Source organism: Thunnus thynnus, chromosome 23 (assembly GCF_963924715.1).
Source record: "Thunnus thynnus chromosome 23, fThuThy2.1, whole genome shotgun sequence".
Taxonomy (NCBI): domain Eukaryota; kingdom Metazoa; phylum Chordata; class Actinopteri; order Scombriformes; family Scombridae; genus Thunnus; species Thunnus thynnus.
The window spans coordinates 11,029,240-11,041,710 of NC_089539.1; the positions used below are offsets into that span (position 1 = coordinate 11,029,240).

The 12,471-nt window shown below is 39.3% G+C and overlaps 1 long non-coding RNA gene across 5 annotated transcripts in view; it reads right to left on the reverse strand.

The window, feature by feature from the left end:
* The window catches only part of LOC137175687 (uncharacterized), a 262,964-nt gene that overhangs the window by 117,729 nt on the left and 132,764 nt on the right, over positions 1-12,471 (reverse strand). Inside the window, exon 6 of one of the 5 annotated variants that reach the window (XR_010925689.1) lies at positions 10,015-10,167. The exons of 3 other annotated variants lie outside the window; for them this stretch is intronic. This is a non-coding gene — a long non-coding RNA (uncharacterized lncRNA). Of the gene's footprint in view, positions 1-10,014; positions 10,168-12,471 lie in introns of those variants that run through there. One more of the 5 variants, XR_010925685.1, reaches the window with a different exon arrangement.

Below are 12,471 nucleotides of genomic sequence, written 5' to 3' on the forward strand. Positions count from 1 at the left end.
CTGGAAGGTTGTTCCAAAGTCTGGGGGCACTGATGGCAAACGCTCTGTCACATTTTTAGTCTGGATTTAGGAACCACCAGGAGAGCAGCATTCCAGGACCTCAGGGCCCATGACGGCAGATGGGAACTTAAAAGGTCAGAAATATAGCTTGGGGCCCAACTGTTCCGGGCTTTAAAAGTGATAAGTAAATTTTAAAATCAACTCTAAAACTAACAGGCAGCCAGTGCAAAGATGAAAGGATAGGTGTGATGTGCTCTCCTTTTCTGGTACCTGCTAAAATCCTGGCAGCTGCATTTTGGATTAATGACTGTTGATGAATGACTGTTTCAAGGTTTTTGGTAGACAGAAATGGTTTAATTAGAGAGATTTTCCTAAGTTGAAAAAAAACACAACTCTATGACAAATTTGATGTGGCTGTTCAAAGTGACGTTGCTGTCAATTAAAACATCAAGGTTTCTACACTGCGGAGAAATAAGAAGAGAGTATGAACCTAATATGTCTGTAATTTGAGTGCTGGAGGAATTGGTGCCAAATAGAAGTATCTCAGTCTTTTTTGAGTTGAGTTGAAGGAAATTTTCAGCAACCCATGTATGAATGTCCTTGAGACTGTTTATAAGCAAAAAAAATTCACTGAAGTTATTGGGGTTATAACTGTAAACCTGGGTATCATCTACATAGAAATGGAAACTGATGCTGTGTGATCTTATTTGTCTCAGATTTACACATACTCCAGTAAAACTAGTCAGAATAGTTGTTTTAAAAGTAAAGCATGCTCCTTTTGCCACAGCTTTCTACTAAAAACTGCTGTTCCTGAATGCTAAGGCAAAGGTTATCTGTGCCTCTGTCTGCACTAAGGCCACGTTTTTGTAGATTTGCGCATGCATAGTCGGTACTCACACTGTCTGCAATGATCAACACTGACGCAAGGACTCACCCTGCCTCAGCCCTCTTCCCACTTCATAAATTGGCAAACTGTAACCTAAAAAGTTGTTTATTAACCTAATCTTGCCTTAACTCCAAGATTAAACCTACAAGAGACCTCACGCGTAATTGTAACTTCAAACAGAGAAGTTTTTTTTTTTGTGATAATCGAATTACGAAGATACACTTAGATTTTTGCTCTTTGTACTGCTGCAACTGTGACTAGACTTCCTTGCAGATTTCCAAATGACTCTGTATTCTGATATCAATGTAGTATCTTGCTTCAATAGATGTCCAGCCCAAATGGGCTTACAAGGCAGACTATCAATTTCCATGTACATAGGTGTGAGACCAATATACAAATTATAGGAAAACATGAAGTATATTAGTATATTCTGTATGCCTTCTACTTGACATGCATCAAATAAACTTATCTCATATTGTATGCGTGTGTTTTTCAGTCTAGTGTGCCTAATTTTCCAGGCTTTAGAAATAAAACTAGTCCATACTTTGCCACTCAGTCCAACTTCTCATTTTCATTAAACTAAAATAATTCATACTAATTAAATAAAATAGCCTACAATAAAACCAAGTGCAGTTTATTTTCATCATCTCCCTGGTCACAGACTAAATACACTCTAACTTCCTCACTTACCTGTTTCTATTGCCAGAGGTCTTCTCAGGAGGACATATCATAGGGTTCCACACCAAAAGGTTTCTGTTTTATCTATTTGAGGGTCCTTGGCGTGGAAAAGTTTTTGGAAGTCCTCACCAAACTACTTTGAGTTGAGTGAATTCCACAATGACATGGCTGAATGCCTTACTCAGGCCCCAATATGAGGTCTGACAGCATGCCACTGACCAAAATTAAACACTGACAAAAATGGAGGTTGAAGAGACCTCCTGAGAGGCCATTTCTGGCCAATAATTTGATTATGGCCTGAACTAAAAGCATAAATGAGGGGTCATTTAATCAGAAAAAGGACCAGACAACTCCATATACATATGACCAGAAATCTCCTTTTTTGGTCATCCTTATCTCCAGAGACTGCGATAAATTTTAAGGCACATTCCAGAAGAACACTCATCAGCTGGAAACCCTACTTTAGCCAAGACTTAATAACTGTGAGAGTAACTGTATAATCAGTATAGTGTGAACCATACCAAGTTTTTTGTCACAAAAATGCATAAAGAATGGTATAACTTTGATAACTGTGTTATCTACCTATTGAAGAGACATTAAAATTTGATCAAAACTCAGAATTTAATTCCCCCAAAGTTCACCAGTCTTAGAAACCTAGGCTGCCATTTTGGAGACAAAAGTATCAGCCACACCTTAAAGTCCCTGGAGAACAAACAAACAAACAAAAAATCATCAAAGTTTCAGCGCAAAAATGTTTAAAATATATCCAAACCTCCACCTGTCTTGTCCAAGCTTATAAAACAAACCTCAGAGGAATTAAGCTGGTCTCCAAAAGACTCATGAGTTAAGGCCCCTCTTCGATTAAGACGTCTGCCCATATGAAGATGGGCTCCTGCATGGTTGAATGTAGACATATGCCACATTGATAGATCACTGCCTACCCTGGCAAAGATTTCACCACACGTTGATTCAAACATAGAATTATCATTCAAAAAGGCTAAAAGTTCATTTGCAACAATCTTCTCCAGGACTTTGGCTAAAAAAAGAAGTTTAGAGATAGATCTAAAATTGTTGAAATCCTTTGAATTGAGTCAGGGGAGCTTTTTTGTAATAGCAGGGCACAGTACCAGAAGAAAGGGAGCTATTTAAAATGTTCAGTATAAAAGGACAAATTGTGTTAAAAACTTCTGTAAAAAAAATCAAAGGGAGAGGATGTCCAGAGGACAGGAGGAGGGGTTCATTTTGTTGACAACTTCTAACAATGTAGACTGAGAGAGAAGGTTGAAGAGATCAAAACAAGTACTAGGCCTAGTGGGCAAACAGGCCAACGGGTGATCTATGGGTGAGGTAATACTCTGACGAATGAGGGAGATCTTTTGAGGAAAAAAGTTTAAAGACGCATTGCAGGTTTCAGGAGTAGTGTCTACAGAAGGGACAGGGGGAGCATCAGTGGCACAGCTTACAATGTTAAAAAGCATCTTGGGATTAGAGATATTAGATTCAATAAAATGGGCAAGTGGGCATGTCTAGAGTTTTTAACCTCAGCATTAAAGAGGCAAAATTCAGGCCGGCAAAACGACTTATAGTTACATTTACGCCATTTAGCAGCTGTAGTAATTATGACCTGGGGAAGGGATGCAGTTCAGATGACGTCAGTATAAGGTGACTTGATAAGATGATTTCTGCCTTATAAAGAGGAGACAGCATGGGTGGGTGGAGAGATAGTTAGATGGCAACATGTAGACTTTGCTGCAGGAGACCACTGTTCACTTCCCGTTTCATGTTTCAGTTTCATGTTTCCAACCACAAGTCGGGACATTTTTTTAAAAACCGTATATGTGGTGGTTAGTGTTGCCATGACAACTAAGGTATAAACCATGTTTCAAGTGATCATTTTAACCCAAACCATGATCTTTCCCTAACCCTAACCAACTGGTTTTTGTACCTAAACCTAACCAGAGCTTACCCACAGCATTGTCACACCATAAAACAGAATTATTTTTTTAACAGTGATTTGAACAGTGAAAAAGCAGCATATCATGATCCTATGGGTCGTTCTGGAGTGCATTACTACAGCCGCTAGACAGCATAAACATTACTACTGGTCATTTTTAGCTGGCTGAATTTTAGACCTATACTGTTGTTAAATTATGAGGATTTGTTGGCTTTATGACATTTATGTTTTAAAGCACAAATGTTTTCATTTATCCAGTGCTGGGACATGTGTTTAGTTTCTCTGGTTTTAAATGGTGCAATTTCATCTAGGATAGAATTGCAGATGGTATTGAAATTATTTAGATGCTCATCCACTGATAATAAGGGCTCTGTCTCACAAGGGATAGTGTTAAAGGCTTTACTGAAATATTGGCAGAGGTAGAATTAAAAACTCTAGACCGTAACTGTGTACATGAGCAGCTAAAACAAGGAGGTAAAACCAAATTAAAACATATACAATAGTGATCAGAAATACAAGGATTAGAACATGTCAAGTCAGATAATGTAAGACCATAAGATAAAACAAGATCAAGAGTATGGCCCTGACAATGAGTGGGCCCAGTCAGTGAGAGAGATAAATTAAAATAATCAATCAGGGATAAAAATTCAGCACTTAGACTGTTAGAGGTGCAGCAGATGTGAATATTAAAACCACCTAGAATTAAAAACCTGTCATATCTGGGTAGGATTATTGATGGGAGCTCTGAGAATTCGTTTATAAAGCTAAAAGAAGATTTGAGGGGTCTGTAGACTAGAAGGCACAGACACTGGGTATTTGCCTTAAACACAAATGGAAGTGCCATGAGGAAGGAAAACAGTCCTAAGTCAACACAAGGATGACTGAATTTATTTCTGAAGAGAACAGCTTCCCCCCTCCTTCCCAAAAGTCTACGTTGGTTAAAAAAAAAAAGAGTAGCCAGGGTGAGAGGCTTCAATTAGAGGAGTAAAATCCTCAGCTTGCACCCGCGATTCTGCTATCATAAAAATGTCCACACTCTGTGATAAAATGAAATCGTTACACACAAATGACCTATCTAACAGAGATCTTACATTGAGTAGCCCTGTCTTGAATATATTCAGCATTTTGGCATGGGGCAGTGGAGTGGAGATAGGCTGGCAGGGAATGTGAATGAGAATAGATGGTGTGACCATACGGTGAGAGAGATGGCTTGCTGAACACCTGTTCCTTCTGTCGCTGGTCACAACGGGAATGGTACCTTTAAAATCACAGAAAAGACCAGCAGGTCCCTCACTGTTGTGAAACGGCCTTTTCTAAGTAGAAGTTAAAGGGTGGAAAAGTGTAGTCATGTTGAGGTGTGTGTCAGAGAGAATTAAAAGCTATAAAATGGATAAAATTAGAAGGTAACTGTTGGGCTTCAACCATTGGATCACACAAAGAAAACTCTGAGGCCTGGCCACAAGGCCGTCTCCTTCCTTTGTTCCCCTGAAACAAAGGAACAGTGGCAAAATGCTGCTCATAAACTCCATTTCCAATGATGCTTTGCAAGTTCTCACCTAGGTGCTAAACAGGAAATGGTCTCACTACTAATTATTATTAGTAATGCTATAATTTGTTACTTTATCATTAGTTTGTATAATATAAAATAATTAGTTTATAAATTATATATTGTATCATAGCTGATAAGAGATGATAATTACATTCTGATCACATTAGTAAACTATTTAGTTCATTATTGCACACATTATAAAATAATTTATATACTATATTAAGTATTTGCTGATTATTACCAAATGATTTGTAAACCTTTAAGAAATTGTTTGAAAAACATCTAAACATTACATAGACAGATAGACCAGATATTTGTAGCACTTTGTTAATGGTAAATAATAGTTTGTAAACTGTCTATAAACACACTGATTATAATACCTTGTTCAATGGTTAATAAATACTTTGTAAAGCATCTATAACCATTATTTAGATGATAGTTAATACTTTGTCAGTGGTTAATAATTGGTTTGTAAACCATCTATTGTTTATAATACTTTGTAATAAATACTGTGTAGTGCATCTATAAACATTATTTGGATGGCCATTATAAAGTTGCAAATAATGTTTATGAAACATTACAATTGCTTAATAAATGGTTTATAAAACATATATATATTATTTGGCTATTATACGCTCTTTGAAAGAGAAGCGATGGGGCCAGACATTACACGGCTTTTTCCCAGACTCTCGATTGTGCAGCATAGTGATTCAATATCCTGGTGCAGATTGGCTGACGTCAATTAGCTCCAGCATGTACTATCACAGTGACTGAGGGGTGAGGGGTGAACTCAATGGGAGTTGGATTAAGTTCAATAAAATCCTCAACCTTTCTGCTGCCAAGACATTATGTGATGGCAGACAGGAGTTTAACAAATCTTATGATGGAGTCAGCCAACACAAAGACTTCAGGCACAGAGCTACCCCCAGCGGTGTAAACTGCAAGGTTGGAAGGGAGTTGGCAGGTGACAGGAGCAGCCTACCTTGGCGAGGCAGGGGGAGAGCAGCTGATGTGGTAACTGGCTTGGCTACACTAGATGACAGGCGACGGCACATGCTCCCAGGACAAACGGCTTTGGGGGTTGAAATGAGGGAATCAGTTGAGGAGCCAGACGAAGAGCTGGAGCCAGAGCGCTTCCTGGGGTGGGACCTTGGACTCCTACGTTGTCCCTCCGGGATAGTGAGCTCAGGTAGAGGTAAGGAGAGCATGCTATCTGCTAACTCCTGAAACGGTGCATAGAAGTTGGAGCATGGTAGATCATCAGCAATGTCACATTCACCAGATCCATATGGGTCAAAGAGGGAAAGCGAAATTCTTCTGTTTACCTTTTACAACTGAGACCCAGGAGATACCTCCTCTGAGAACCAGTGGGAGACTACCAGCATCTGGAGCCCCACCGCCAGGCAAGCAGTTCCATGGAGGCCAAGTGGTTGTGGAGCAGTGAATGCTGCTGGAGGAGATCATTTATGAGACTTGTAATGGAGGAGAGCTCAGTCTTAATATTGGAGATTTCATCTGCTATGGCCATTGTTGATGAGACCCGCAACAAGCCTAGTAACAGTCCAGTCTCTCAAGTGGAAGCCCATGACTGGAGGGGGTGAGTAAAGGCCATTTAAACTGCAGAAACCTCTCCTATCTTCAATACTCAAGTGTGTCCCCCAAGCCCCTAAACCAGGAATAGAGGAATAAAATCCATCTGTAAAATTGCTTAAAAAAAAGACAAGGTCTAGAACAAAGCCCCCCATAAAACCACAACTTGTTCTTTTTACATTTTGCTTTTTGTACTGATGAAACAAATGAGATTTAACATGTTAATGCCTGCTTCCATTCTTTATGCAAAGCAATACCACCCTTCCCACAGCTAAAGATTCATATTAAATGGTCAATTATGAGAGTGGTGTCTCTCTTCTCATTTCACTCTTGGCAAGAAAGCAAGTAACATTTGAGCATTTACTGTATAAGCACATTTGTTTATTAATACACAATGTCTGAGCAATTCTAGCTTGAGTGTTCATTATAAGAAGTTTGGAGAAACAAAGAAAGAAGGCAAGATGTTTCAAAATGTCTACAGTGACCACAACTTCAATACAAATAGCAACTACACTGTATCTTTTCTGTGTGTCACAGGACATATATATATATATATATATATATATATATATATATATATATATATATATATAGCGAAAGGTAGTCTTGCTCTGAAACTCTGCTGAATACACTTCCTTACTGTCAATGCTGTATTTCCTCTCATTCTATTATCCATCCCTCACTCTCAGCGGGGGCAGAGAGTGCCTCGTGTATTCCTTCAGAGGACAAGAAAAGCTTTGAAGAGGCTTCCTCTCTCTCCTCAATAGCTGTCCCAAGGATAAGGATATTTAATATGAGGGAGTGAAATGGCCCAATGAACCAGCTTCCGCCCAGCGCTGTTACATCCTGTTCCACAGAACATAACAGCCAACGTATTCCTATAATGTGCATAAAACCTTAGGCCTTCAGCAAGGTATAGTGCTCAATGAGGTACAAAAATTACTGACTCTTTCCATCTTTTGTTCGCAAATGTAGATGTGTTTCTGGGATTTGACATGTCTATTTTACTCTAATTGGATGGAGAATTCAAGGTCAGAGATGAAGGCTCGCTGATGGTTCTTCACCAAGATAAAGGGATTCATAATTGTTGTGGCTTTCCTACTTACAAGTACAAGCACTTACTGCATGTTACAGATGTTTCATTGATGATGAGTAAAGCTTAGTCTGACGCATGCATAACAAAGTCAGTTATTTGATTTGGCATGTGTAATTACCTTACAACAATACGCACTGCTTCAGTGATCAAATTACGTTGATACACCCACATTGCTGCCATCACACCTGCTTCTTTTCCAACTGATGTCAACCACTTATGCAACTATTTTAGCTATATTGTTCAAATAAATACATCAGTAACACCTGAACCAAAACACAAGGACATTTGAGAATAACTTTGAATACGTGTCTAACAAACTAACTCAGTTAAAGCACAGTATATCTGTTTGTTTGCCTTACAGTATAGATGCATGTCCCTGTGTACTATGTGTATAGATGTGTATCATATAGCATTAACCAACACAAAAGCCAGAATCTAAATGCAGGAAAGGGAAAAGTGAACTCAGTTACACCTTTATGTGGGAGGTTATACAAGAACCTTATCACACTTCCATTTCTATTATCCAGTACAGAATGCAAGCAAGCTGGCAGCAGCTCCCACTCTTGGTTATTTGCCTTTATAGACTTTTTTTTTTTTCGCTCTCCTTTTTTTTCCTAATGGAACCCGGCTCTGTGCCACCTGCCAAATTGTGGCAGTAGGGAGAGAAGAGCAAAATAAATACAGCCTGTGTGTGTGTGTGTGTGTGTGTGCGCGTTTGCAGGTGTGTTGGGGCAGCAAAAGCGGGAAAGACAATATGTATGTGTATGTGTGAATGAGGGAGGATGTTATGGACTTTCACAGCCTGTTATTTGTGTGCTGCTGTCAAATGAGTTCACTGTACAAAAAAGAAGGGGCAATCAGCATAGCGTGGCGTTGGAGGCTGTCTGGCAAATCAAAATACAAACCAGAGTCTTATTGAATTGTCTTGTTGTGTCAAACCGAGGTAGTGTTTTAAAAAAGCGACCCGGTGTGGCTGAGAGTGCCACTCCATACAGCTTTCACGGTCTGCTATTATAATGAGTGCTTCTATGGCCATCACCTTTCAAAAGTGACTCACATCCTGATGACCACTGCAAACTGGATTGCCACTTTACTGAAGGAGGGTAAATAGAGGGATGAATTATTTTATTTATTAACCGGTTGTCCCTGAATGAAGCCCATCGTTGTGATATTTTGACTTGCATTTTAAACACATCATTTATTCATCAGTTGACAAAATACTGTCACTAGTGTTTCTGTCACTGTGCCATATTTTCATTACCGGGGCTTTGAAAGGGATTTGTTTTTTTAATGATGCCTTCAGTTATTCATATTGTTAAGCCCTAAATTACCTTTGTGATGGTAGGTTTTCTTTCAGGCCTTTAAGGAAATCTCTAAATTTGTAGTGTTTTTAACCAGAATGAATTATAAAGTCAAACTACTGAACGGTTCCTCTTTTTATTTTTTTGGGGGAAGGGGGATTTTTGCCTTTATTGTATAACAGGCAAAGGCAGACAGGACATGAAGGAAGAGAAAGATGGGTATGACATGCAACAACAATCCCTGGCTGGAATCAAACCAGGGAAGTTGCTATTTTGTGGCATGTGCTGTAACCATTCAGCTACTGGGGTGCTCCAAACCATTACTTCATTCTAAGCATGGTAAGTGAGCGGTCTATTCAGAGCCATTTACAGGAGAAAACAGCCACTGTGTTGACAGTTGAATGCTTGTTGGATGTTGTCACATTTAAAGCAAAGCTGCAATATAATGCAGGCTCATTATGGTGCACCTGAGATGAAGGAGATGTGAATACATAGTCATTTGCTATGTCTATATGTGTGTTTTAGTATGAGCGTTTTTGTGTGCAAAAGAGAGTGAAAGACGTGTGTGGGATGATGCATTAGCAGCGTGTTCTTTTCCTTACACGTGTGTGATTTGAAATACATGGTGATATGTTGGACTGCTAGTAGGCTTCATGTGCAAACAATGTGAAAACTGTCACCAGATGTTTTAGCTAAATATGTTTATTTAAAGGGGACATATCATGCACACTTCCAGGTCTATATTTATATTCTGTAGCTCCATTGGAATATCTTTGCATGATTTACAGTTCAAAAAACTCCTTATTTATCTTATACTGGCTCTTTATGCAACCCCTCAGTTCAACCTGTTTTAGCTCCTGTCTCATTAAGGACTCCTTCCTCCTGTTCGGCTACGTAAACAAGCAGTAGTAGTAGGATTTCACTTGTTTTTCTCATTCTTTATTCGAAATGGAAACTTCACAAATACATCTTTACACGTTTAAGCTTGAATCCAATCTGAGATATGAGTGGACAACATGAATAATCCATGGAACAACAAAGACTACAGAACGGACGGCTGTTTTTTGGCATGCACAAACAATCTGACATCACAAGGAGGAAGGAGAGGTGACACTGCAAAAAAAGCATGGCCTGGCCTTTTGACTTTCAGGGAGCATTTTTGCATACATTCGCCTCAAGTTCTAGACCTTTGACCATGCTTAGACATCCAACATTATAACAGTATATAAATGACAGAAAAATTAGTCTATTGTGAGATTATATTTTATGCTTTTCTGAAATTCCCCTCCCCATTAGGTGCAATATACAGCAAGTATCTGGTTTGAAAGAGTGAAATAACTTGGATATATCTAATTTCTTTATTTTTACAGTATTGTAGGAACCAGAAAACCTCTGTAAACAAGTACAGACTTCATACCAACAGAACAAACAGAGTGTGAAGTCACTGCTCCCGGCCAAGAAATAGCCTGGCCTAACCTTCCGTAAAACCACAAATTGACTGTTGCTACGCTTGTCAAGCTTACTGTTCTCGCACAGCACATATGCAGTTTACAATGATAGCGTTGGCAAATTTACAACCAGGAAGTGATTGTAATACGTAAAACAAAGAGCCCTTGATTTCAGACAGAGATAGACAAAAGCAGGATTCTCATTTCTAGCTGGTGACTATCAAATGTAATTTTTGCCATTTTGTGTTTTTTATGGATTAAACAAAAGAGATATAATTAGTTAATTAGTGAGCTTTAGAGGTACTGGTTGGCATTTTTTAACATTTAAATAGAGCCGGGTGTTTCCCCCCACTTCAAGTCTTTATGCTAAGCTAACATAATTGGCTACTGGTTGTAGCTTCATATTATGTTATCAATCTTGTCATCAAACGTTTGGCAAGGAAGTGAATACACTTATTTCCCAAAGTGTTGGACTATTCCTTTCAGCATTCCAACACAACTTTTGACTGGTAGTGTATATACCCACATATTCAAAATGAGACATCCACAAAAACACACAGATGAAAAACACACAGACGTTGCACTAAGTTCCCCTTAAGCCACCACAGGTGTTGATGGAGAAGAGAAAGAAAAAGCAGAGGGGGAGGGAGGGGAGGGGGGCAGTGGCATCTCCTTTACCAGCCAGACAGATGGTATCAGAGTGTTTGCTTGCTTCGGGCCCTGTGGTGCCATCAGATAGCATTTGATAAGAGTGTGACAAGCTAAGGCAGCGAAGGTCAGGACATGATGGCAGTGAGGGCAACAACAGCCCCAGTCACTGTGCTGGGGAGGGAGATTGTTGGGGGTCAGGGTTAAAGATGAAGTGATGAACTCAAGGCGAAAGATGTAGCTGCTTTAGGAGATTTACTGCTTGTGAGACAAATTGCTTGGCGAGTCTTGCATCCAATTCAATTGTAAGAAGTTGCAAGGAATAGAAAAGCAACCCTGTATTTGAGAGACAGTATTTATGTAGGATTGAGGCTTCTACGATGACATTGGGGTACGAGTCCTTATAATTCAAGGCTGCATTTAATTAGTCTTCGATTTCCCTTTTAATGTAATCTTGATGTCACACATTGCTGCAAGGTCAAGTGGGTTGCACTCTTAAGCCAATCCAAACAGAATCCGTGTCTCTGCCAAGCCAATTCTAGCAATCCCCATTACGCACACATTGTCATGCGTCGCCGCTCAGCTCAAATGAGTTACAAAGGAAGCAGGCAGAGGAAACATTAGCAGCAGTTGGATGGACTGGATGCATAAAAATATTAGAGAGTGATTTATGGCCTGTGTCGATAGCCAGTTCCAGGCAAACAGCGCTGTGTAAGCAAAGGCCCTTACGGCATCTCTATCCACCATTCTGGTACAGTGGGTGACAGCAAAAGACTATGAAGCCATAATCTTTCAGCATCAATCAAATGGAAACAGTACCTGTGACCGTGGGTGCCTGGATATATTTTAAAATGGGGGAACAAACTCAGAATGATACATAATTGGCTTGGGGGAATGTAATTTAAAACAAATTTCCTGCATTTCTACACCACCTAACCTCTTAAGATTAAGTCAAGCTTAAGTCATTAAGCCACCTGCACTACTCTAGATTAGTTAGATTGAGGGTGCTATGAAAACCAAGAATGCATCAAGAACAGTATACAATTGGGTGGATCAGGACAGGAAATGATTATTAGAGAATGGCTATTTCATATTTGAAATTATATTTATAAAAACATTATGTATTATGTATGTTATAACACGTTATAAGGCTACTATGACATTTCAAGGCACCATTTCTAGTTTGTCCACAACAGTACTGTGTGTGTTGAAATACTGCAGTGAGTGAGAGAGGGAGAGAGAGAGATCATACTTTAAACTAGGTGTAAGAACGGGCCTGAAGCCTCAACTATTCAGTTATCCCAGACTTAATACCTGAATC